The sequence below is a fragment of the Numida meleagris genome, chromosome 4, assembly GCF_002078875.1.
Source record: "Numida meleagris isolate 19003 breed g44 Domestic line chromosome 4, NumMel1.0, whole genome shotgun sequence".
Lineage (NCBI taxonomy): Eukaryota > Metazoa > Chordata > Aves > Galliformes > Numididae > Numida > Numida meleagris.
Window position 1 is genome coordinate 521,578 of NC_034412.1, and position 27,293 is coordinate 548,870.

Sequence of the window (27,293 nt, forward strand, 5' to 3'; positions counted from 1 at the left end):
AGCACACTCTTAGCAGCAAAGAGAAAGCAAGAGAGTGAAAAGGACCAGAACTGGTCAGTATTTTGTTAGTCATTGGTCTCCACGTTATGTTTTCATCTGTCCATCCTCCCTGGCAGTGAATTCATACACCTTCAGCCGACCACTTCTCTTCCACCTGCATAGCTGAGTTCAGACCCACAGGATTTAATACAGCTCATGTAGGGTCTCCCTGTGCACACACCTTGCCTGAGTGGGCTCCTCCTGTGTGGCTGCTGGGAGATTTTTGGGGCTGTGAGCCTATAGAAAAAAATAGGTGGGTCTGGTTTCCCTAGTCATCGTGTTTAGCATTACACATGCCACGATGATGAAGCACTGCAAATCATGAGTCTGCTTGCATTCACTGATAAACCGGTCATGCAAAAGGCTCTTTGGAGTAGGAATTCAGCAGAAGGCATTTTACATCTGTCAGAAGTAATTCCAGGGTGTGGAGTGACTCGTTGGGAACTGCATGAATAATCAAGGCTTCATTTTCAGTGAGACAAAGCCGTGAACCTGTGATTGGCACATCAGTGGGGAGCATGTTCCCAATATTAGGGGCTGCATTCTGGGGACTACTGCTAGCAAAAATACCTGAAGGATGGATTATTTTTTCAATGAAAACAGCCTGGTCACTTTTGAAGTTCAGTTCTGTGTATGTCGATATAGCATGGACGTAAGAGTGCAAAACTCAGTGTAGGAAATAAAAAGCAAGAAAACCTCGCACTGGTGTGCAGTCAGAGAAGTTTCTACTGTAATCAGAGAAGTGACATGTCAAAGGTGTGTCAGTCTCCTAAGTCAAAACAGTGTTACAGTGAATTAACAAGGGAAGTCCACAGCCTCAAAGCAGGCACAGATTGCGATCCGTCCCAGAGAAAAGCCATTTCCCACCACTAGATCATTCCCCAAACCCTTCTCTTCCTTCTGAAAGGTTTGCAGCGTGCCTGCCATGCACATTTCACCAGAGTTCGTTCAGTGTCACCACATCTTTGGTCAGGAACAGGAGCAGGCTGCCCAGGGAGTGGCGGAGTCACCGTCCCTGGAGGTGCTGGAGTTTGGATGTGGTGCTAGGGGACACGGTTCAGTGGGGAAATACTGGTGGTAGGGGGCGGTTGGACTGGATGATCTTGGAGATCTTTTCCAACTTTGGTGATTCTATGGTTCTATGATCTTACTGCTCTGATTTCTCTACTCAATTTTGTCACTTCATGGATTTTTATTTATTTATTATAATCGGGTTCTCAAAATATACGCCTTCGTCTGCCATGGTTCTCCTCTCTACTGACCTGCAGGACCCATGTGTGCAGGAAGGTGACTGGAAGGAAGCAAGGATGACCAGTGAGACACCTCGTCCCACCCAGAGCTCGAGGACACTTCTACCATACAAACATAACCAACCCTTTTTGACGTATCACTTCTTAGATTTTTTCCAGAACAGAATATTGTTTTAATTACAGGGTAAACGCTTTGTCATCAGTTAATTATTCTATTTAATGAACAGAATAAACTGTTTTGAAAAGCAATTAATGCCAGGTAAACCTTAAAAATAAAGGATTAAACTAAGAAGTGAGGCATTAAATCTGAAACTAGAACAGAAGAAGGGGAAATGAAATCATCCTGAGCTGTATGTTTTACCATTAGTCAAGGACTCGGATCTTTCCCTTGCTCCAGTGGGAAACAAATAGATTTGTGTTTCTAAGTAGTGATAGATTAACAATTTCCTTTGCCCTTGGCCAAGGCTAGAAAGTTGCCAGCCAGTACTGGTTCCCACTTGTTGCACGAAAATAAGAAGGTTGAGGTTTTTTTTGTCTGGACTCCAAATTAAGTGCCGATGGGAGTTATGCAGCTCTGAGGTTTTGATTTGCCCTGCTGCACAAGGAGAGCAACAAGTGGGAAAGGGGAAATCACTTTTCAGATGGCCTGTGCCAAGGTCCAGGCTCAGAGCACCTGCAAGGTGAGATGCCGTGGCCTCTAGTGTTGTTCCATCCAATCTGCTGAGGACCGTCTTGCCTGGAAGACAGAGCTGTCTGCCAGAGAAACTTTGGGAGTTCAAACTATGAACACCACTTGGAAACTGGAGACAGTTAACATAGGAGATGGTACAAAAATCTTTATAAACGGAGAAAAGCCGTGGTCACAGATCTGAGATAAAAATGCACGAAGTGAAGATCATCAGCTTGCATTATGTGTGTATTAAGGCCCAGAGGTTTTACAGATCAGACGTTTCCAGCACATTATTTTCTTGAAGTGAGTTGTAAGATACTTAAAAAATTACTGTGTAAAGGACAGGATAATGTACCCTCAACCTGCTCTTGCAAGGACGGGATCAGCTGGCTTTCAAGATTGTGGTCTAAATCCATCATCTGTGTAACCTAGAAGTTCTTTGTAGGACTGCTTGGTGCCACAGGAGCAAGAAAGACAGCAAACGTGAGCTCCAAGAGTGCAACTACACGGACAGGGCATGTCTTGGAGCTGAGCAAGGAATGCAGATGAGTGTGCTGGAAAGGTGTGGCAGGAATGCGTGAGCTGTTAATGAATGTGCTGAAGAAATTCTGGTGATAGTGAGTCCAAGAACTGGAGAGAAACCCTTGTTTGGTATGAAATAAAGGACTGCAGCTGGTGCAGGTTACTTGGATGAAAATGCTGCTCAGCACTGATTCTGAATCTCACATAGTAACAACAAATACGGACCTGCCTCGTTATTTTAATTTTCAAAGGCTTTACAATGCTCTGCACAGTGATGTTTTCTTTCATGTGAGACTTTGCTAGACAGGGCACTTCACAGCTGCTTCCAGCATCATCATCACAGCACCGCTCAGGAGCTGACCTTGTCACCCACTTACAAGAGAGAAAAGGCAGAAAAATCAGAGGTTTGATTTTCCCTAATGGAAATTGAATAAAACTGAGAAATATGATAGACGAAATATAATGGGCAAAATGGGCTAGATCAGGACCACTGACCAGCATTCATAAAGACAAAGCATGAAAAGCTGAAGTTCTGCAACTTGTGAAGTACAAAATCTACTAGACTGCAAGTCAAAGCTGAAGCAGGATCTGAACCCTCTCCCTGCTTTCTGCCCTCTAACTTACTTGTCAGTCTGTTTCCCCATTTTATGTGCTTCAGCTGTGGAATGCCAAAGGGACACACGTAGTACATGCACGAACACTGCTCTACCTGCCCACACTGCCTAGCTGCAAAGAATGACTCCAAAGTACAGGGTGTCAACATTGTACCAAAATTTCTTCCCCCAAAAAAGTGCAGTGACATTCACCTTATATGCTTCACTGACTTTTTGAGTTCCTATTGGTTGTTCCACATTGCATGAAGTGCCACAGCACGCTCCTGAGAAGATAGTCACGATGCCACAGCAAACACCAGCTGCAATCGGTGCCTCCTACCTGGGAACAGAACGATCCCTGGCCATGAAATAAAGCACGCACCGAAGCTGTCTGCCCTCTTGCCTGGCAGCTGTCCCACCAAGACATCCGTGCTTCTCCCACAAGCAGAAGGAACAACAGACCACGCAGCTGGCACATGAGCAGTTGCAGGCTCAGTGGGCAGTACATGACTGTGCATGCTACCAGCAACGGTGCTCAGGTGTGCCAGGTGAGAGCCACACTGCCTCCACCCCACTGACCCTTTCAGGACTTTCCATCTCATAGAGCTAGCTAGGGAATTGTGGTGATTTTTTTTTCCTGTGAAGTAACGTAAGATGTTTACTTCACAGCCAGGATTTTTGGTTCTTTAAGAAAACAGCCAGACTGAGCTACTGAAAGTAGGCATCTTCAGTGGCTGCACTCAGGGCCTGCAGGCTTGGGGCCTTATTAATTTATCTGTCCTGCCACTAACCCCAGTGTGCTGGTGTGGAGAGATTGAATGCACGGTGCCAGCTGCTGCCTGGGGACACATCGCTCCCAGCAGCACCCAAAGTCACTGTCAGCAGCTGCCCTGCCCTGCAAAGCACGGTGAGAAACGGGCACATCAGGTGAAGGGGAAGAACAGGGTGTACTCTGGTGTAAAGTAACAAGAGCTTTTTGCTGGAAACATTATGTATGTGCCAAATATTACCGTTGAGTGGTGGTTGTGAAAGCTGAAAAATCCCATCTTGTCCACAACAAGTGGCCATCTCTGAATCATATCCTTCAGTGAATATGTCAGGAAGCAACACAACAGAGGTTCTCATCTCTGTGTATGTTAGTAATAAAGTTTCCTGGGAAGAAGTGAGAGGTCCAGAGACATGTTAGAGGCATGTTATTCGCCCCGTGAGTTCTCTTCTTCATGTGGTTGATCCTCAGAAAGCAGCTCTAACACCCCAGAAGCAAATTGTCAGTCACTGCATCACGGCAGCTTTGTATATTCCTCCCCAAGAGAAAAGAAAACAAAATTCATCCCAGTGATTGTCGGCTGAGCTCCCAGCTTTTCTGAGATGAACAGATCCATGCCAGCTGAGAAGAATGACGTTGACCTTGTATGTGAACAGTGCTGTACTGCTGCAATGAACCTGTAATTCTGCACGCATGCACGCTGGGTACTCGTTCAGTAAAAGCTAGTGCATCCTGTGCTACTGAATTCTTCCAGGCTGACTCATATTTAAATCTAATTGTTGCAAGAAAGGAAGAGCAAACCTACTCAGCTAAAATGATTGCAGGAGGAAGAGAGAAATCAGTTTAGGAAATATGAATCACTTGAATTTTACAGAATTCCTGAACGAGGAAGCTGGGGCTCAAAGATCTGTTCACTGCTGGAAGCAAGCCAAGTCCTGCGGCTCCTCAGTGGGTGTTTAACCACAAAGCTTCCTGCCTTCATCTCAGTCAAGATGCTTGCTCATCATTTTTTACAAAGATACTATCCTAGCCCTTTTTCTTCACTTTGTATTTCATGTGCCAGTGCAGCTTATGATGTGAGAAGGAAGTGAACTAACAACCCAATCACGTACACTAGCAGAGCCCCAAGTAAGTTTTCTGTTGCAGCTGAAGTTAGAGGAGAACAGTTTCCTGGTGGGATCTAACATGAACAGCGGTTACAAAATCAGTTACGCTGCTTTGGTGCAAAAGGGGATTGTAGTGACTAGTGTAAAATTGGCTGTGTGGTCTGACCAAGCAGCTTTATCCAGCACAGAGATCGTAGAGGTTTTTTTACAGTGTGTGGGAATAAAGTGCTGATTTACATCTGACTGTAAATTAAACCGAGAGGAGTGATGCTGTAACCATTCTGCCTGACTCTCTGGGATGCTGCTTACCCTTGAGGGAAAATGCTAAGCAGGACCTCCGGCAGCTCCTGGCCCAGGGCAGCCACAGCCCAGCGCTTTAAAGGCAATTCGCGCTTATTGCAATATACTGCAATGGTAAGAGCTGACCATGAAGAAATGCAAAAGGACCGAGAAAAGATGAGTAACAGAGCAATACAACAGCTTCTGTGTGGGGAGACTGTGCTGGTTGGGACCCCTCAACCTGGGCAGCAAGGGGTGGAGGGGGGAGAGGATTACAAAAGACTGCAAAGGGTAAGTGGCATGCAGAGTGTGGGCAAGGGTGCCTGGAGAGAAGTAAGAATCCTAAAAGCCAGGTTCAGAGCAAATCAGAGGGGCTCATTCCTCATACAGCAGTTCTAGCCCTGCTGAATGATTTGCCAAGGATGTTTACAAAAACATGCAAAAGTTTCCCAGGGGCTCAAGGGGAGTATGAACAAGGACGTGGAACAGAGCCAGTGAGAATTACCAAACAGACTACAACTAGCTCATCAGAATACCTTGACATGAAAATATTAAAGGCAGAGAGATTACAGGGGGAGAATGGAAGACATATTTGCCCTTTTGTTGCTGTTCTGTAGGTATCTGCTTGCAGCTGGTTTAGGAAAAATAACTCTGGACTCACAGGAGCTCGGTTTGATGCAGCATGGTCTGTGTTACGTCAGACCATCAAGTGCGGCTTTTAAGATGCTGCTGAGTGTCCTACTCATCTGCCCTTGCTTTAGGTCCAGCGACATCCAGAACAGTGATGTGGAAGGCAGTTTGTGGTCCTAAGAGCTTGGGGCACACAGTTCAGCCCAGCACTCAGGTCACATGCAGCTGCACCACGTCTGAGTCACTAAGGAACTGCCCTGCAAGAGTTGGTACGTGCAGCCCTGCCGCTGCCTGCACATCTCCAGCACAGGGAACTGTAGCAGCAATCTTGTATCCCAATTACTGGCTTCGTGCTCTGCAATTACAGAGAACCAGGAAAGAAAAACAAGGCTGATCTCTAGCAGGAACTCAGCGAGGATCAGGCAGCACGTGTCTCTGGGTTGGATTCAAAGAAGTGAGAAGCAGCATACTACAGCCATCCAGCTCGTCAGCATAGGGCCCTGTCGCTGCTGAGATAGCTACAACTGCATCCCCAAGACTAAGTTTGCAAGAAATACACAGGCACTGAAACACGACCGGAGTTCTGTCCTTCTGGCTGTGGAAATCTAGCTTAGAACCTGTGAAGGGCTAAGGGCAAGACAAATCTCCAACACGCAGATGAAGATTTTGCTAGTTTACTCTTTCCATCACAGGTTGTTTTTTTCTAATTTTGTGTTGCTATTTCCCTTCTGATAATTGTTGCCCCTTGCGGAAAAGTCTGGAGAAGTGTTTCAAAAACACACCTCAGAGAGGGATGTGGTGTTGGTTGTGGATATTTAGAGCCACTGCTCTGAGAGATCACGAACACTCACGGATGTGAGAGCTTCTGTCAACAAGAAGAGAGACAGATCTGCTTTCATACTCTGACTGCAATGGCACGGGCCTCTGGTCTCAGGAATAGCAGTGAAAAAGATGTTCTGCTAAATGGTATACTTAGGCAATGACCGTGTTAGCACATTGGGCTCACTGCTGCGTGTTCACTGAATGTCACTCTGTTCTGGTACTCAACATGTTTTTCATTATAGTTTCATAAAGTTATAATTAGAGATTCAACTGCCCTCTAATGGCACTGATTTTAGCAGATGACAGAGTCACACAGCTCTCCTGCACGGTGCAACGTTACACAAACCTCTGCTGAAAGATTCTGCAGTGTACAAAGAAAGCAACAATATTTTAGGTATTAATAATTGTTGCTTTACACATCACCTTGGAAATCCACTGATTGCTATTCAAGCATAAAATCAATTGGAAGTTATCAGGAAAGCTTACACTTCAGGTGTGAGTTATCCTTCTGGATTTTGTCAAGCAGAGAAGCAATTTAAGTTAATATATATTTTCTCCCTGTAGCCTGAGTGACGCTGACCTCCCTTCAAGCCATAAGCAGTAGGACAGCAGGGCTGCAAAAGCCTCAGAGCTGTGAGCACAGCTTTGTTTGGCTCTGCACTGGTCTGAATCCGTCCCAGACCAGTCACAATAGCTGCAGTCCATCTGAACACAAGGGCTGTGCCGACTGAAGGCCCTGATCAGCTCTCATCATTCAGATAACATGTGCCAAACTTTTGTCTCCCCGGATTGTATTCCTCACTGCTCTAAAACCCACTTTTATTTCTGTAGTTTTACCTCGCATAATAAGATTTTATTATTTTTATGTTTGCAGTGTTTCCTTTCATTTCCATCTGTATTTCTTTCCTCAGCTACTTCAACTATAATTCCGTAATTGCTCTTAAAATCTTTCCTACCAGAAAGTTTTTCTATGGTATATTTTAAATTGCAATTCTAAGAACTTCATGCAAGGCAATAAATATAGCCTAGATTGTGGGAAAGTTCAGACTCCACTCTGAATAGCACAGCTAGTCCCCATTTGTGCGAGGGTTACACCTTTTATTTCTCTCCCTGAGCACGCAGCCAGGGGCTAGCCAACAGCCAGCAGCAGAGCCCCAGCAGTCCTTCCCTGGGCAGGATGAATCCCCTGCAAGTTCTCTCTCTTTGCCCTGGTTTTCAGAGATCCCAGGTAACTGTAACCGCAACCCAGAATACCTGAAACTACAGATGTCTGACTTTTCTATTCCATAAAAACTCTGGCTAACAGAGATCTTCAGCTGAGCTTTTGGCAGCTTTAAGTTTACCATGCTATGTCAGAAACTAGAAGCGGTCCTGGCACAATCTCCAGCCCTCTGCTTCTCTAAGACCATTCCTTGCTATCTGCAAACCGAGGCTGAAGTTAGAGATCACAGAATCATAGAATTACCAAGGTTGGAAAAGACCTACAAGATCATCCAGTCCAACCATCCACCTACCACCAATATAACCCCACTAAACCATGTCTCTCAGCACAACGTCTCAACATTCCTTGAACACCTCCAGGGTCGGTGACTCCACCACCTCCCTGGGCAGCCCGTTCCAGCACCTGACCACTCTTTCAGAAAAGTAGTATTTCTAAAGTCCAGTTAGATAACTGGAATGATACCGGAGCGGAGCAGTGAGGAGAAGCACTTAGAGGAGGAGATTTGGAGGAGGAAGCGTGCTCTGTGGTGGGTGAGGAGGGAGGGCCATGGTGCTGGCACGATCCCTCGGGAGGAGGAAGCAGCAGAACCAGTGTGCTGCCATGGGGTGGGGAGGCAGCGTTCAGACATTCCTCTGGATGCCCAAAAAGCCATAGGGTTAATTCAAGGTTAATTCTGAAAAGCAGAAGCTTATTTCTAGACCTACTCTACTTCCCTGTCCCAACAAGCAATAATTACACACCGACTTCACACATAGCTGTGAATTTTAAATCAGAGGCTTGGCAGAGGGGCGAGGCCGCGGGGCTGCGCAGGGCCGGGTGCTGCGGGGCAGGGTGTGGAGCAGCACTGCCTTTATCTCAGCTGTCACCATGAACTTTTCAACTCTCACAGATGCTGAACAGCCTCAGCACCATCCCCTCTGTCACCGGCTGTTTCAAACAGTTGGGCAGCCTAGTGCAAAAGGCATGGTGGGGAAACCAAGCACGTGGGCCAAGCCTGCTCCGTGCCCACAGGGAGGGTTTAGGCATCGGGCCCTGCTATGCCCCTGTCTTGGCCACTGGGCTGGGCCTCGGGATCCTGCTGGAGCTTCAGGGATGGCAGCTTCAGGTGGGGAGAAGCTCTAGCTAAGAAAGTATGCTTGGGTGCTCAGGCCTCATGCAGCCACACGGCCTCGTACAGCTGCGTGGCCGCACTGTGCATGCATGCTCCCCAGTGCCCAGGCTGAGCAGGCAGCCTGGAGCAGGACAGGACTGTCCCCACAAACCCCTGGGGTTCGCCGGGTGCACAGAGCAGGGCCATGCTCCTGCAAGCACAGGCTGCCAAGCAGACATTCACTATATTTGCAAAAAACATTAAATAAAATAAGCCATTGGGTTTCTCCATCCCTCCCTTTGTGGGCCTCACCACTTCTTCATCGTTCTGTCAATGTGGTATTTAATGCCTATATTTAAAGCCCTGCAGTCTCCTCAGCAGTGCCCTACAGACTGACTGAGCGTTATGTGGTCGCTCTGCAACACCACAGGAGCCCCAGCCGTGCACTCCACCACTACAAAGCCCCTGTACAATGCTGCTTTTTATATCTTGCACTAAGCTAAGTGCTGGAGCAGGCACAGCTATTGGCGTCTGGTGTCTGCTCAGCTTTATTTTGAGGTGTTTAAACTTAACAAACCGGCTTTTTTTAGGCCCGTATGCACAGATCAGGCGGTCACCTGTGGCAAGATATTTATTCTCAGATTCTAGCCAATGCCAGGGAACAGCCTTCTCCAAACATTGCTGGAGCTATTTAAGTAGCTGCCCATAGTTGCCCCTCGGTTCACACCAAACACCACAAACTCGTTCATTGAGCAACAGCTCCTGGAGACACAAGGGTGAAAAGCCACGGGCAGCTCGCTCTCGAGTTACCCATGGGATTTCACAGTCCTGCTGTAAATGAGTGTTTACTTTTGACGAGCTGCACGCCCAGTACAGTTTACCACTGCGTTAATCTTGAAAGTAGCAGATTTACCTGGCAGCTTGGCAGTTGCTAATATCCCTTAGCATGCTTTGCTTCCTGACTGCACTGTGGGCTGTGGAAAGGCAGAGAAAAGCCTGGTTCTTGGATGGATGAGCATCCAGCTGTGGCACAGCAGACTCTCAAGACTCCGGTGAACGTGCTCAGGACCAGTGGCAGCTTCCTAGAGAGGATGGATGCAAAAGCGTTAGCGCAGATGAGCGGTGAAGCCTGGAAGTTTGGAAGAGGACAACTTTCATACGTCCAATAGCCATGTTCCTTTCCTTGGCACTTCTCATCCTAAGACTACAGCATCCTTCTTCCTTTCTTCCACGCCCCCACCTCCGCCTTTCTCCCCCACAGTGCTGCTCCTTGCCTCCCTCCCCTGCCCCCCTCACATAGCCTCTGCCCATGGCTGCCACTCTGACTCGCCCAGCCCACGGTCCTGCAGGCTGCCATCAGCTGCCCCAGCTTTGCAAGCCTGCAGCTGGGTGGGGGCCAGGCTCTTTGCATTGCACAGCCACCCTGAGCATCTTGGAGCAGCAGAATGGGCAGCCCCGTGCTGCGGGATCGCCATCACTGTTGCTGCAGCATTGAAGAGCGCGCAGGCACATGTCACACTGGTAGAGCTCAAAGCAAAAAAAGACAAGGGAAGCTTAACTGTGACTGTTTCCTCAGTGTTCCACTCCAGGCTGTACTCCCTGCCTCGCCTGCAAGTCGCCTGAATGGGGTTAAGATGGGGAAGATCTTTGGCTTTTGTACTTCTTTCCCCCAAATAATTTCATCTCTGGGACTCCAACGAGACCATTGTACAGAATGGATTATGAACCTCACTTATCTGCTGGGCTCAGCAGGAACAGCTTTGCATCGAAGGTCCCACGCTGATTTGAGTGACATTGTCCTAGGTTTATGCAAGTGTCAGGTGAACAGGACTGCCCCAAGCTCGGCCCCAGTGGGTGCGGAGCTATCGGGTTACCTGCAGTCCCAGCCTCACTTGGGAGCAGGGCAGTTTTCTCTGCAGTGATGTTATCTTTGTTCCTGGTTTCTGGTAGTAGAGCAGCTCACACGTGCTGTTAGCAGACAACATGAGACGCACACGGAATTTGCGCCCAGAACATTTCTCCCATTCTCCCTTCCAGAATGAAGAAGTGAAAATTCAAGCTAAAAGCATGCACTGACTGCAGCCTTGCTGCACTACAGATGGTTAAAAGCAGGCTTGAGTACAAACCTCTCAAATATTTCAGTCTCTGCCACAGTTAGCCACTCAGCACATACCCTTTCAGTCAGAAATGCAGGGAGTGCATTTCTGTAAAACCATGCTCCTTGATGCCCTTATGTCAGCTCCTTTCGGGATCAGCCATGAACAAGCAGCACACATTACAGGACGCGTCTCTCCAGTGAGCTGAGGCATCCATCTGTGGCCCAAAAGTAATTGCTGCAGGCTTGGCAGAGCGGGGCAAACTTTGCATCCACCAAGAGGAGTGCATAGGTTTAAGTTTCAGGCAAATAAATGGCCAGGAAGGCATGATGCTCAGCTCCAGGAGGAGGCACTGGCCTGATGAATCCCGCTGCATCCCTATTTGTGCTCCCACGAGCTGAGACTGAACGGCAGCTCATGTGCTTGAGTGTTTTCCTCAGCAACCCTTCACTTTTGATCTGAATGTCTTACCCAGGAAAACAAATGTCTTTTCGAAAATCTCCCTATCCACGGTTCTTTTACTTCAAACGTATTATGATTTTCTTCATCTCCATGAAGGGAGGTGAGTCTTGCCCAGCGTTGCTCCCGAGCTGGAAGGGAAACAAACGCTCATGCAAAAGCACTTTTAGATCACCTCGGCCTTCAGTTTATGTGAGCACGTTCTTAATGTGCATTGTCCCGAAGGATGATCTTGTTCCAACTCCATGAACTCCTGCAGAAAAGCAGCAGATCCAAAATTAGGAGGCAACGCGAGTCAAGCACTTTGGGTCCAAATCGGAAGCGTTCACGTACCGGTAAAGGGCACGGCCCCACGCGTGCCCGGAGCTCACGGAGCAGAGCCCGCCCGCAACGCGATCACCCGCTGCCGCCTAGAGGAGGTGCGGCCGCCTGCACGCAGCCCCGCAACGCTCTGCGGGACGCGGCCAGCCCTGCGGGGCTCCAAAAAGGTTTACAAATCCAACTGCCCGGTTTTAAGCAGAATTCAGTCGCTCCTGACCTCATGAAGCAGAAGGACCCATCCCTGCTTTCCCCTGTAGTGATGCTGGCAGCTCAGGGCAGAGCGGCAGCGGAGCAGCAGCACTTTGTGCCTCTGCCAGCACCCAGCTATTGAAGCCGTACTTTCATGTGCACCTGGTTATGCCTTCCACTGGAGGAAAAAAAAAAAAAGTTCATCACAGAGGCACTTTTGTGCCTACCGTGGAATTTATTTCCTTAAAAATTATTTCCCCTGAAGCCTAGTAGAGATTGCAGCCCCAGATAACCCACATTGTTCTGGTGCCATGCAGTGGAAAGAGCCGAAACGGCGGCAGAAGGGGCATGGCCAGCCCCTGCAGCGAGCACTGGTGATGGGACAACCAAGCAACCTCCTGTGTACAATGAGAGCAAGAGCAGAAAGAAAATAAAGTTCAAAGGGTAAGGCAGGAATGTAGGATTTCTGTTGTATTTTTACCATATAAAAAAAAAAAAAGAAGAAGGATTCTTCACGTGGCTAAGAAAGCTGAATGCAATGTATTCTGCAATTCCTACTTAATTCTGTGAAACAGACTGTCACAAAGGCTACTGATACCTCAGCTCTTTCCTCTGTACCTTTCTTGTGAAGTTCAAAGCCAACAAGCTACTTCAAGTTGGTACATTTATTTGCCCTTTCCTTCCTGACACAAATATAACTTGTAAAATTCCCTGGCGCTTTTCTCATTCTTTCCTGAAGTTTATCTTCTCAGTTGCCCTCCTCGGTACAGTCAGACCCCTTGACACGCTTGGGTGAGCCTAGAAAACCATTCAGGGTGGGAACCACATGAACCCGTTCAGCAAACAGCAGGCAGCTGTGCCTTCGAGGCCTTTCCGAAGGTCAAACATTTCCAGGTAGTTTGTCCAGCTACTTTATTTGTTAAACAAAAGCCCTCTGAGGCTGGGGAAAAAACGAGGTGGCTTTGTACAGGTGTCTAATTGGCTTGTCCCATATTCCTGCATGATTTCCCTCAGTTTGGCTGCCTTTTAGACTAAGTCAGGATTCCAGTCAACTTCATCTTTGTTTTCACATCATTTTCTCGTTGGCAAGTTTTCCTTTGCTGTACGTAATCTTTCAGATAAAGATTCACACCTCTTCCCTATTGAACTGAACACATCTACGTGCCAGCAGCTGGGCTGGCGCCTCTTGAGAGACCCCAGGCCGTGGTGAGAACGCCGGGCCCCATGGCAGCGCTTTGGGGCTGAGGCACAGGCTGCCTCCTCCAGAAGTCACCTGCTTTACAAAATTCATGTGGCTCACTGCTGCCTGGAGAATGGAAGAGACGTTCAAATACACAGGTTCTTATACTTCTCAGTCACTTCAAGGATTTTGATGCATCACGATATGAAAACAAGCGAACAGTCATCTCTGGAAAACACACACATGAATATACATAGGCACACATTCGCAGCTTTTGTATGAAATTGGACTACTACACCAAATTAAAGAAACTCTGTGTTCTTCTTAGCGTGCTACTTCAACAACAGAAGTAATCTACTGATGTTTTCTACTAAGACTGGAAATACTGTGGGACTTTGCTACCTAAAATACTTATTTTAGGAGATAATAAAAAAAGCTTGGACTTGTTTTCTGAAAAATAACTTGCAATCAAGAACTGAACAATGTCATTTAGGCTGTAAATTTATTAAGGCAAAGGCTTGCCAAACCGAGACAATAAGGTCCCGGCCTATCCTTTTAGGAATGCAATACTGACAAATAACTATGTGCTGAGGTCCCAGCACAGGGCTCTCCACTCTGCTCCAGCACCACAGTGTCATGCAGAGTTGGATCAATGAGAGATTCCTCTCCAGACATTTCCAGACTTTGGACAACAGCTGTTTTTCAGACCCAAACACGATGAGAGGGCTGAAATACAAGTATTGGTGCATGCGAGTGTGCATGCGTGGGCTGAAGTGGCCCACTCCTGGCGGGGCAGACAGGCACACTGGGGACCAACCGTGACACAGTACCGGGAGCTGTGGTGGGCACCGTGCAGAGCCAAGCACAGCGCCCTGTGCCCACCAGCACTGAGCTCTGTGCTCTGCTGTGAGCCTGTCCACTATGTGGTGTGGAGTTAGAGAGGCAGCACAGATCACTTCGAGCTTCAAAAGAAAGTAACAGATGTATGGAAAAGCTTGAGGACGTCCTTCGGGTGCACGTGCTAAATGAGAGCAAATCAAGACAAAGTATAACGATGTGTCACTCCTTCCTCCTCCTGCCTGCGGCCCTGAGTTCTGCTGATTGTTTCAAGAACTTCCACAGAAAACAACTTTTGCAAACTATCATTATTGCACAAGAATCTACACCTCTATTGGGAAAACTGGGGGAACGTTGCACAAAGCAAGATGATGAAAGTGGCATCCGCATCAGGTTCTGCGGGAGAACACTGACTGCCTCCAGCATCAGCCACTGCTAAAGACATATGGACACAAAATGTGTCTGGGGCTCTCCCTGCCCGGCGGTCGGCAGTGGTTGTCATTATCAGCTCCTCAGGGGAGGCAGCTGAAGCACTGGAGGCTGACTGTACCACTAACCACATTCTCGCAAACTATATCAAAGATTTCCAGTAAAGACATCACACCTCAAAAATGCTCCCAGTCTTCTGGGCAGTATTCACCATTCCCAGAGTTTTGCAGACCATACGAGAACAGAATCCATAATGACACAGATGCAGCTCCCAGGAGGTTGCCTGGTAAAAAGCTTGACACCAGCCTATAGGTCAGTGGGTGATGTCTGGAGCCCTTTAGGATGCCTACCTGCCTCTGCTGGCCTCCATTCCTCAGCCACTAGAGCCGACTCACGAGTGAGACGCATCCTGCACATCACTGAGCAGTGTGGGTTTCACCTTCTACAGCTCTTGAGCAGAAAACCTCTGGTTCTGGAGGTTTGTTATGCAGCTTCCTGATGAGCAGCCCTGGGCAATGCTGGTAGCAGCCACGAGCACCACGCAGAGGCAGCTTGTGCAAAACTCCATTCCATACATATGAGGAGTGTGATTTAATTAGTATTCTCTTCAGAAACAAGATTTGCATAATGCTGTGGATACCAGCGTATGGTCAACCCATTGTGCCCCATGCAATAGTCACAGTGAGACATGCTGCTGCACAAAACCTACCGACCGTGATAGGAGATCCTTGGGTGCCAAGATTGGTGCTGGGCTCCAAAAGGGGCAGCAGATGAGAGAGCGTGAGACAGAATGAGAAGTTTTCAGAGTGTTCTTGTCATCAGGAGAGTTCCTGTTCAGCACACCACGCTCTCTTTCCTTCGTGCCTCCTTTGGTTTCTTGATGCAAGACAAGATCCACACCAGCTACATGTAGACTGTAATTGCATTTGGAGTGAAATGCTTCAACCTTGCACATAGCTTGTGAGTAAATATTTTATCGATAATCATTAACAAAAAATTGAGAGCAAACAACTTCAGTAGTCTCAGACTACAAACAGGTTGCTTGTATTAACTGACAGTATTTTAGATCTATAAGATATGTGACATAACACTTGTGATGTTTATACAGCATGTATACCACAGTTGTAAAAGATGCTCAGTTCTTTAAAGCCAGCTGCACTTAATCACTTGTGTGTACCATGAGCTTTTGCAAACTGCAGTAAATCACACCATTTGAAAAATGCCACGCAGAGAATAAAATAATTTCTGAGTATCAACAGTATCTAAAGGAGCATAGCACCTAGATAGCACATCTCATCTTTCACACCCGCTTCCCTCTCACAAAATATATTTGTTTCCTACGTGATGTCTTGGCTCGGGGTTGACATGCAGCCCTGGTGGCAGCTCCTCCCAGGGAGCTCAGCTGGAGCCCTCAGGGCAGTCCAAGGCTTTGGCAGGCAGCGCGGCACCTGGGTTAGCGGGGCAGCACCCCTCCTGCTCCTCCTCCTCGTCCTCCCCCACGGTGGGTGCCTGCTGGCAGGACACACAGACAGCCCCGGATTGGCACCAGTGTGGGAGCACGCGCTCCCTGTGTAAGAATGGACACCTATAACAAACGGTAAGTCATCATCTGCTGCTGGGATGGGTGCCAGGAGCGCTCTGCAATGTCAGGGATGTTTCCTTCATGATTTCATCTGCTGCTGTGTGGAAGGAGCGCAGAGCCATAGGCTGCCTGCAGAGCACTGACCACAGCCTGCCTGGCTGGATAGAGAGCACTAATTGGGGCTAAAGGGAAGTGCGGGGCCTCGTGCAGAGTGACAGCTGTGTCAGAGCTCTGTGCTGCACTGCAGGTACTGGCCAAGCCTTGCTGGCTGCAGATTATGTTACTGTAAAGCACTGGAGAAGGGCGGCACTGCCTGTACTTAGGGCACCAAACCCCTGCATTAATCTCTGCTCCTGCTTTGCCTTAGCACTCCACTTGCAGTTTTTACCTGGTATGTTCTGCAGCTGGTCTGTGTGCTGGAGGAGGCAGGCCAGCCCTTCCGCACAAGAAGGAAAGGACGTGGCTGTGGGTTCTGTTCCATTTACTTTTCTCTTCCTTTCTTCACGTGCAGTACAGGCTCCAGTCAGAGAACAGCAGACCTGGAACAGAAAGCCAATGATAAATAAAATGGCAGCACTAAAAAAAGGAAGACTAACATTTGTAGAGCTCTTTTGCCTAGAATTTCAGTGTCAGTTTATTAAAGATTACAAAGGTATATTTGACAAAGCAAGCAGAGGCCTTGTGGACAGCAGATACAAATCCTAACAGCAGTGCTGGCGAAGCTGAGAGCAGAGAGCTGCTTGCTGCTGCCCTCCATTCTCATCACCCAGGCCTTGCCTTGCCACCATCAGTGGGACTGTGTCCTGCCAGGAGAGGATCTCACTGAGGGAAAGGCTGCCCAGCTCTGTGCTGTGCCCAGCTCTACACCCAGCTCTGTGCCTGGCTCCATGCTGTGCCCTGCTCTATGCCCAGCTCTATGCCCAGCTCTGCGCTGTGGTTGGACGTGAGGAGAGCCACACATCTGCAGTGAGAAAAGGGAAATGGAACATGGCTCAGCTGGAGTGTTTTAGCATTTAGATGCTTCCCCTTTCTTTTTCCTAGAACATTTTTAGCTGACACTTTGTCCTGCTAAGGCTAATGCATTAGGGCTCATCACTCTCAGGGTATTTTTCTTAATGAGAGTAAGGCAAAGTCAATACAGAAAGCTCACCCTATTCTTTGCCCTTTGTGCTGATCTCATCTGTTTTTCCAGCACATCATCCCTCTCCTTGGGCTGATGTGAGGCCGGGGGGAGGCCGCTGTGGGCCAGAGGCACCGTGTGGGCTCAGCAGCTCACTGCTGCGGGGCTGGGGGACCCAGAGGCAGTGGCATGTGGCTCCTGACCCCATCTCAGCCCTGCTGCAGGACTCCTGCTGTGCCTGCACGGCTTCTAGCACCTGGACTGGGTGAAGGTGCACAGCAGAAGCCATGGCCTGGTGCAACCCAGCATGTTCTGCTCGCTCACAGCCCACACTCAAACCATCAGCTGGGCCACAGAGACATTTGCTTCCCTTCACTTCACTCACTGAAAGCCGGACACTGGCCCCGCTCTGGCTGCTTCCTGAGGAGCAGAGGGACGTGAGCTGAGCAGTGAAACCCGGCAGCCTTTGGGTGTGGGGCTGGGGATGTCGGTGCTCAGTGCAGTGCACAGGGTGCATTACCGTGATCAGCACACTTATTTAATACAGTAACTTGAACATATCTGCTTCTGCACTTAGTACAGGCAACTGCTGTTCCAGCGTCCCCTCAGGACACGGCGTTCCCCAGAGAGAGGCCCAGGGACAAAGAGCATCTTTTGAAGGCTCTCATTACTCCTGTGCCATATTTATCATATCTGATAAGCTTATCGGTGAAATTCCAAAAAAGATGTTTATCTCCTCTTAGAGAAATAACTTTGGCTGAAGTTACTTTGATACAAACCTGCTGTGATTCCATTCTGTAAGTGAAGAACTACTTAAGTGCTGCCCTTGAGGAAAAAATCGGCATAATGTTTCCCATCTGTCTCATTTTGCCTCTATGAAGACCACTTTGTGTACCAGCTCTGCCCTGATATCATTAGCGTGGGTTTGATTTCAGTCAGCAGTCTTAGTTCTGTTTACCACAAGTACCGTTTCACAAGCGTTTCTCTTTGGAATCAGCAAAATACCAAGTATATTTTACATGAAAGAAATATTTATCTATCTAGTTGGTTGTTTTTTTTTTTTTTTTCCAAATGGTACAAAAGGCATTTTGTGGGTTTTGGGTGGTGACCTAAGGGCCCCCGCCGAGCACAGCCTGGCTGTGCCGTGAGCCCTCCACTGGGGCCTGGAAGGATGCACTGCAGCCTTGTGCCTGCCATTCTATGTAATTTGGTAACGTGCAGGGAGAACAGCACATGAAAGGGCAAAAGAGAGGAAAGCTCCACGGCATTGCCAGTAAGTTTCCATACCTTCCTACAGACATGCATGAGATCCTCTAGGCCAAGCTTACTGTGTCTTAGATCTCCGCGTGCTGCTCATTCCAGCACAGGATCCCAGGCTAACCCCAGTACAGAGAGAAATAGTTGCAGACACAGGAAGGACTTAAAGCATTCACCACTACAATACAGTATATATTAAAAATGCAGTCAGTGTTTCCCACTGAAGCCAACAGCACCATCAGTTTGAGGCTTTGTTCTGTATTTCACGCTGAGTTCAGCTCGCTGGGATGGACGCAGTGAAGCTGTCCCAACGGCTGCCAGCCAGACCCATGGCAGTCTGCAAGGACTGCAGAGAGCACAAGGGTGGGCCACCAGCATACACAACATTTCACATTATTCAAAGCGAGCAATGAAATAAAACAGAATTGTTCCAGTGAGGAGTATCTGTATTTCAAACATTCAGTACCTATATCCTGAGCCAGGAGGGCTGCTGTCTCCTCCAGAACAGACTGCTTCTGGGGAGCAGAGCTGCTCGCTGCTGTCACCACGAACACCTCAGACAGCAAACAGCAGCTAACCTGTACACTGCCTTTGTGCTAATGACCGAGCCCCGGTAACCACATCCCTGGCAAACTTCCCATTTAGTTCAATTAACTCCAAGCTGACCATAGCAGTCAGCGTCAGAGTAAGTCAGGAGCCAGAGCCCTGCATTCTGTCAGAGGACGTTCAGCACAGCTGCAGCACACTGCCCTGCTGCACCTCCCAGCACCCTCAGCAGGCGCCTGCTCAGACATCTATCCAGAATTTCTACAGAATGTAGAAAACGTTCATCTTCTGGCTAAGAAAATGAAAGCAACTTATTTCCTTTCATGATGTTATTATCTATTCTGAAATGCTGTTAAGCATGGGTTTGAGCAAATGCCACACCGCATCCCCTCACTGGCACACTGTGTTGGAGCTGCAGAGCTTCCAGGGGGATTGTGTTTCCCCTAATGCAATGCAGATGTGAGGGTCACCACTCTGGGAGCTGCTGCTCTCTCCCTGAGGACGCTGACATTTGCAGATTCAAGTTCCTGAAGCACCAACCAAAAGGTGCAGCTCGTGGGAAAAAGGCTTAAACCGAAAACTGATTTTGAAGGCAGTTCAAGGAACAAACTGACTGCTATTGATTCTGGAAATACTGAAACATTTCAACTAAATAAAAGAGAAATTCCTGAGTCCTATTTGGACTTTTCATCCCACAAAAGCAGCAACAATGACAAAAAAAAAAAAAAACACAACCACAACATGGTATTTGAGATCAAACCAAATATGAACGGTATCAATTCCTCATCAGACAACTACTCTGTTTCTTTCAGCTTTGACTTCATTTCAAGGTAATCTCTTTGGAACACAACTAACAGAATTTAATTGGTATCTGTTCAGTGGTTCCAGAACAGAGGGGGCATAGTGCAGCCTCTCCTCCCCAGGCTCACAGAACATCTGATTCCACTAATGCCATCAGCTGCTTTTTCAAACAACTGTGAAGAAGAGGAGGAAACCCGACACTGCCCCGCTGGCATTTGTGCAGATGTGGCTCTTCAGTGTGTTTGCTTAGCAGCAGGAGAACGGGAAGAAGTTGAGGCCCAATCTGAGGAATGCACAAATACAGGGACAGTGGCGCAGACCTTTGTGAACCTTTGCAAGCCCTCCAATAAAGCGCTTATGGCCATTCAGCCGGTGGGTTGGCTGCTGGGGCATTAGTGGCTGCAGCCACTTGAGCAGTGCTGCATAAGGACATCTGTTCTGAACATCTACACTGAAGAAAGGAACTTAGCAGTCCGATGGATCTCAGCGATGCAAGAAAATTCATCGGCATTCCTGCAGAGAGGAAGGTAACTTCTTAGCACCCTTCTGGCATGAAACAGATGCACAGTGCAGTAGCATTACCAAAAAGGTCCCACCAGTGCTGGCGAGGTCTAGCTCTGCAGCCTGTCCCCTCTTGCTATGTGCTCAGCAAGCCGGATGCTGCCAAGCACTGCTGTGTGCTGCGGGGCTATGCCATGTGCTGCCATGTGCTGCTGCATGCTTCTGCCACCACCTACAGAGCCTGGGCCCCACTCTGCAGTTCCTCACCGATGCCGGGAGGGCCACGTGGGACAAGGGGCACTGATTGCCAGTGTGCTGACTGTTGGCTGGCAACTAAGCCATCGCACCAAGCTTATAGACATTTTAGAATAGGTTCTGGCATGATACCTGCAAATTGTGTTTGACATGAAATTAAATGAGCTGGGGAAAACGAAGCTGAAAGAACAAGTGGTTCAAACCCTCAATTCAAAAAGTTACAGGACCACAGAATTATCTGGGTTGGAAAGGGCCTCCAACATCACCAAGCCCAGCAGCCAAGCTGCCCTACCGCGTCACACCAGCAAACCACATCCCTCAGCGCCACGTCCACACACCTCCTGAACACCCCCAGGGATGGGGCTGCCCCGGGGAACCCCTCCCAGCACCTGACCTCCCTTCCATGAAGGAATTCTTCTGCCGGCTCCTCCAGTACCCTTGGCTGGATCCTGTCTGGCCCATAGATGATGAAAGTTCGAAAGATGAAGTAGGTTACTCACTTTCCCTTTGGACTATAGGGGCTTAATCTCACCACATGCTATGAGCTGATTCAGTTTCCAGGTCTGTGTAACAGAAAAAAAATACTCTCTGAATATTTTCCTTTTGAGCATTTTTCTATATTAAGCTTCTGCAGGCTGTGACATATTTGCCCACTCACGTTATTTAGTTTAGAAGTTTTGAAATAGAACAAAATTTGCATAGATGTTTCCTCAGCAGCAATTTGAAGCGCTATGTCTGGGATCACTGGTGAAATCCCTGGAAGTTTGCACACTGCCAACACAAATAGAAGCTATATTTAAGGATGGAGGATTATCCATTCCTTGACAGGGCCATGCTACGTACCAGACTCTGCTGTCAGTTCCTAGGAGCCATTCTGTTTGAAGTTCAGATCAGCACTAACAATATGGATGGGCCTTTCTCCTGGAGAACTAAGCTTCAAAAGGACCTGCAACAAACGGAATGTGACCACCACCTTGGACATATCCCAGGAACAGCAAAAGCCAGCTTCAAGAAGCTTTCTTTTCAGGGGAAAACCTGCGATGGCATTTTTTCATCCTCCAGCCTATGTGAGCATCCCCCTGGGCAGCTGCGTGCAGCGTGAGGCCAGAAGGATGCTGCATTCCCACCTGCAATTCCCCAGAGAGTAATGCTTCTCTGTAATAAAGCTCTGGGTCAGCAGAGCTTCAGTGGAATCAGTCTTTGAAGTCGGACGATCTGTGCTGTGGCTCCAGCTCACAAACATTAAACATTGCTTTCATATAAACCTTTACCTTCTATGGCAGTTTCTCCAATGGATGCGGTGCTGAGCATACAGAGGGTGAGCGTACGTCTTGTACATAAATCACAAAATCTTTTAAGATGCACAACAAAACCTACTCAGAGGCATGGAAGCTTTTGCATTGACCTCACAAGGGTACAGCGCTCATGTAAGGCTGAGGCAAACACACCTCGTTTAATTATGTGTGTGTTGTGATGGTTAAGATCCAGAACAAGACCTGTAACTGCCAACACACTGCCATTACAGCTGCAAAACTGTAGCAATGAAAAAGCAAGCAATCCCTCCGCCTCCATCTTAGAGAGAGAAACGTGCTGATGTCCTGCTGGGAAGCCTATGGCAACGTGCAGGCCCTCACAGGCTTTCAATGCAAGAGCTGTGTGCATGCTCTCCTGCCTGCAGTGCGCTCGCTGCAATGTGTGAGATTGCCACAGCTCTATTTTTAGCTCAGTGCTCTGTATGACACCTTCTCCTCCTGTCTCCCTGCACACGGCGCGGGCGCAGAAAGCGCCTGTGCTCCTGCACTGTTCCCTGGGCCGCACCAAGTCCCTTCCATGTGCATTTCAGAAGAGCCCAAACATTCACTCCTTGGGGACGCACTCCTGTGTGCCCGGGCCATGCAGAGGAACGGAGAAACTCAGCCAAGATGGCCAGAAAACATTGTCTGCTGAGAAGACTTCGCTGGGTGTTCGGAGATACCAAGTGCATTCCTGGGGGGAAAAGTAACATCTCCAACCCCACTGGCACAGTGGCAGGCCTAACCTTTCTGAAGTAAAACCTTGTAATATTTCTTTGCTTTAGAATTGATAGTCTTCCAGGTACAGAAATGTTCTTTGATATTATACCACAGACATCAGTTCCTCCCACCATTTTGATCCACGTTTGGGGTTGTGATCAGAGGACTCTGACTGCATTCTGGAAACAGTCCGGGTGCATTAGGAGAGATCGGGTACCTCTCTGCTCAAAGTCCACAGTCTGTGGCTGTCCTCAGCATTCCCCAGCACCTTTCTCTACCGGAGATGCCCGCTGCTGCAGCATCCCAGGGCCAACAGCCCTTCCTGCCCTGCTGCCTTCCCAGCGCCTGGCCGCTCCGCAGGCTCTGTGGGTCTGTCCATCTCTGTGCCTCCCTCCACAAGTGGCTGTCGGTCAGGAGAGCACTTTGAAATGAAAGGAGGCTTTGTTTAAAGCTGGTTGCAAAATACAGATCACTCTGACCAACGTTGATTTTAAATGCCAGGCGCCTCAGGAGCAAAGCTCCCATCAGATGTAAGTTCATGTTGTAAGGTAAAAGCACTTTGAGCAGTGTCACAAATGACCACTGCTCAAAACATTATCAAAATAACACTTAATTTAGCACCCTCTACATGAAGTTATCTGGCAAAGCCCTCGAGGAAAATGAGGCGTAATTAGCATAGAGATCTGTGCCTGTACCAAGCTCAGACTTGGGGCTTGAAATGTCTCTTCCCAAACTGCAGCGATCACAGCTCAGGGCGCAGTATTCCTGACAACAACTGAAGATTTGTGTTCCAAAAGTGGGCTGAGACTGAGCGTTATAACGCAAAGCTCAGCAGCCACATTCAGGGCTGTGACAGCCTCGCTGGTCTCATCCCCCTTCCTGTCTCTTTGTGTATGTGAATTAACCTCCCACGTAGCTCCTTTTCTACCAACAACACACACAACGTCTTTCCAAAGGCAAAGTGGAAATCCCTGCAAGTATTTCTGGTGCTGCTTCCAGCCAGAAATAACAGTAATCTGATCCACGAGCAAATTCCATTTCTGTTACTGAATTCCTTTGTACAAATATATTTGCTTTGAAAAGGTTTGGCAGCAGCTAGGCACGGGCCGATTTTACTTATAAGGTGTGAATGAAGAAAGCTTTGCAAGGTTCTGCATCACAGATAGAAGTGTCTGCAGCCTCTCTTACCACGTCTGTGCTCCAGTCTATAGGTGAATGACTCTGCATTTCCTTCTTTCTTAAAAGAGGCCCTTAGAGCAGGTCCTAAGGGTTTGCAGATGACAGGCATGGCACAAAAACTATCGGCAGTGTTCATAGGAGTGGAGGGCCCTCCAACTCCCAGCTGTCTGCAGGATCTGGCCATGGGCTGGAAGGATAGATCTGCCCATAAGAATCAGCACCAGGCACGCTTAATCTTGCTTATTTCTGTAGGCTGCAGCCTGACGGTTCCTCTTCTGCACAGCTCCATGGTAGATCACAGCCATTTGTCAAACCAAATCACTCCCTGACAGTCCAGGAGACATCTATTTGCCATCTGCAGTCTATCCCTCGGTTTCTGGCAGATATTTTCGGTGCTTGCTTTCAAAAGCTGTTTCAGATTTCCAAGGGCTTCTTCGTAACCTTCACCAGCAAAGCCTCTCACCGTGTAATTGTCGGCAGCTGTGTCAGAGAAGCATTTCTGCTGTTGCTGGTGTTGGTGCACCAGGGAGGGCACGGCCACGCGATGCACTGGGACGTGGGAGCACAGGGTGGCTTTGCAGAGAGTGGTGCCGGGCACTGTAATCGCCTGCTACGATTTTACAGAGGCATTTGCAGCTACGCGTACTCAAACAGCGACAAGTAAAAGACATTCCAGAAAATGTACGCGGAGCTTTGAAATTACCAAATCATTACCGACACACAAGTACAGAGCTAATTAGTATAACAACTGCACATAACGTCCTTAGGTAGCGCGTGTCATTGTTCAAAGGAAAATCCAATGCTAGGAATGCATCTGTCAGTCAGAGAACTTGCAAAGCTGTGCTCAGGCTCCAAAGAGCAGCAGGGCCCGTCCCAGGCATGGCAGACACAGCGGCCTGCTGCAGGCTGCCACCTACCCGGGCTTGCAGAGAGGGAAGGGCAGCAGCCACGCGCCCAGCTCGGAAGCAGAAGGGCCCGGCCCAGCCTCAGAGCTAAAGCCTGACTATGCCACGACCTGTGCTGTCCTCAGTGCGCCCCGTATCCCTTGAAATCTCGTTCCAAAGCAGACACGTGCATAGATGCACTAAGCATATGCACAGCATATGTATAACAAAGGCCAGCCCTGTCCTTCGTGGCACTTGGCTCACTCAACACCCTCTACCCAATCATCTGCCTTGGTACAGAGCCACATTTTTACTTCTGAGGAGTAAGCACTTCGGTTTCGTGGTAAAGAAGTACTCAGTCAAAAAAAATAATTAAAAAAAATCACTATTGAATACGTTTTTTTAAGGCAGACAAGGGAGCGCAGATGTCTTCAGACGTGGTATCAGAGAGCAAACCTGGGGATGCGTTACTAAGAAAGATGGAAAATGCTGGGGACAGAACTGTTCTCTGCTGTGCCCGGCTGAGCTCCAGCCCGGAACGCCTGCTCCCATTTCTTCAGATGAGCTCTCACAGTCAAGCAATGTGAACACAAACTCTTCTTGTGTTCCATCAGCATGGAACAATCACCACTCAAGTTTTTGTGGGAATCTAAGAATCTAGAACCTTCTGATGCTCCCCATAAGCACAGAGTAATGACGTTCTACGGTCAGATAATTACTTGCAACGAAAACCAGTGCATTTTATTTGTAAAACACACGGTCATGTTATAAAACCTGAATTCTTCTGATTTTTTTTCTAGAACTGAATCCCTTTGTTCCTTTAGGAACAGTTCAAACTGGGCAGCAGTGGCTACATGTAACATGTGCCTCAGGCCTGCACAACTGGCGTGTGAGCAGCAGCCCTTGGTTTGCCACTTACAAAAATAAAGGTCAGTGGGAAATACTCAGCTTTGGCTCTGCATTGCCACTATTAACATCATAATCCAAAGGGCAGAGAGTGGAAGACTGGTTGAAAGTACTGAAGGGAAAACTTCCTTGCAGAACTCACAGCCAGGTGTGTTTCCACATCCTTGCAGCCCTAGGATGTAGAAGGGGGATCCGATTTTGCATAGGGCTCAGTTCTGACATAAATGCCTGCGCGTATTTACACAAGGAGCACTTCCCCGGCTATCTAGAATACAGCAATTTCAGAAATAACACCACAGCAAACAAAGCAGAGAGCCATGGCACTGCGCACGCTCTGGACTCCTCCACTTCTGCATCTCCAGAGTAAGCACTGCCCGCTGTGCTCCCCAAACCCTCTGCGGCCGGCAGCCTTGGGGCTGCGAGTCCTCTCCTACCAGGGACAGGGATTCGATATCGGGGTCGGTTCCTGCTCCTGATTCTATACATGCATAGAAAAATGATTTTGTTCCCGTGCCACTTTTCTCCATCCTTTGTCTGCCTCCTGTTTAACGACAGCTGAGCGGGGACGGTCCCCACCCGCGAACCCGTGCTGTCACCAGGGGCAGGGAACGGGCTTTGGAGAGCAGGGTTCTAAACGGCAAAATAAGAAGGGAAGCGAGAAGAGGCCACGGCCCCGGCAGCTTTTCACTACGAGAGGAAAAGAAAAACCCACCGCGCCTCGCTTTGCATTCTCTCAGGGCACCAGTAGATGGAGCCCTCTGCCAGCAGCTCCAGCAGCCGCGCCGCGCAGCACCCCCCCCCCGGCGCCGGGCAGCGCCGAGCGACGCCGCCGTGGGCGCCAGGGGGGAGCGAGGGCTCCGTGCCGACCTGCTCGGCAGCGCTCACCGCGGGACGCCTCGGGGCTCCTCACGGCGAAGACGGCCCGCGGAGCGCAGCGTCGCCTTTCCTTGCAGTTCTGCGGCGTGCGACGGCCTTCCTTTCTTTTGTGCGTTGCCACCGGGCCCTCGTGGCATTCAGCACCCTTTGGAAAATGAGATGAAAGCTGTTTCATTCCGCTTGCATAATAAGGAGTGAGAAATCCTCTCGCCTCGGTTGGAGTTTCTATATAAACTGCATCGGCACTGGAGCCTGCATTACCCGGGTGATTTTGCAGAAACGAATGGCCACGAGCTCTGCAGCCCGTTTGGCACCCGCCGCGGATCCAGCGCCTCCCCTCGGTTCAGAACAGCAGGGCCGAGGGAGAGGGGTGAGGACAAACACCGGCACTTACTCGCATTGCTGCAAAACACCAAAAATTACGGGTGCACGCGTTGACTTCTCCTCTTGCCCCCAGACTCTGTGTGCTTTACATCAGGTGCCTGCAGCAGGGCTCTGCACGGACACAGAAGGCTTTTCTTGCTTTGTGCACTGCAGGTCCAGAACTGCAGGTTGCAGTAACCTCAGGAAACGGCAGCCAGAGCTTGTGCAACAACAGCTGACATACCAGGTTTCGCTGACCACTTAAGTCTAATGCCAGGTCCTTGCAAACTCAAACCACTCTCATGGAGCAAAGAGAGCGATGGTAAAGGAAGCACATTCCTCACAAACTCAGGCAAGCGATCTCCAAAAACCAAGAAGACCCACCCCAAGTAACAAAGATCATTCATTCTCATAGTCAGGGAACAGGAATACAGACAACAACCACCCACCCTGAAAGGCAAGCAGGTGGAGGAGCTCTTTGCACCTCTGGCTGCCAGAAGAGCACCAGGAT

General features: G+C 48.7%; 1 long non-coding RNA gene across 7 annotated transcripts in view; it reads right to left on the bottom strand.

Moving 5' to 3' along the window:
- The window catches only part of LOC110398359, a 34,301-nt gene extending 7,255 nt beyond the window's left edge, over positions 1–27,046 (bottom strand). The window contains exons 1-4 of one of the 7 annotated variants that reach the window (XR_002438336.1): positions 26,429–27,046; positions 16,471–16,621; positions 11,557–11,797; positions 9,903–10,071 (exon numbers count right to left, since the gene is read on the bottom strand). This is a non-coding gene — a long non-coding RNA (uncharacterized LOC110398359). Of the gene's footprint in view, positions 1–9,902; positions 10,072–11,556; positions 11,798–15,841; positions 16,086–16,470; positions 16,622–26,428 lie in introns of all 7 variants that reach the window. The other 6 variants (XR_002438335.1, XR_002438339.1, XR_002438338.1 and 3 more) reach the window with 6 other exon arrangements.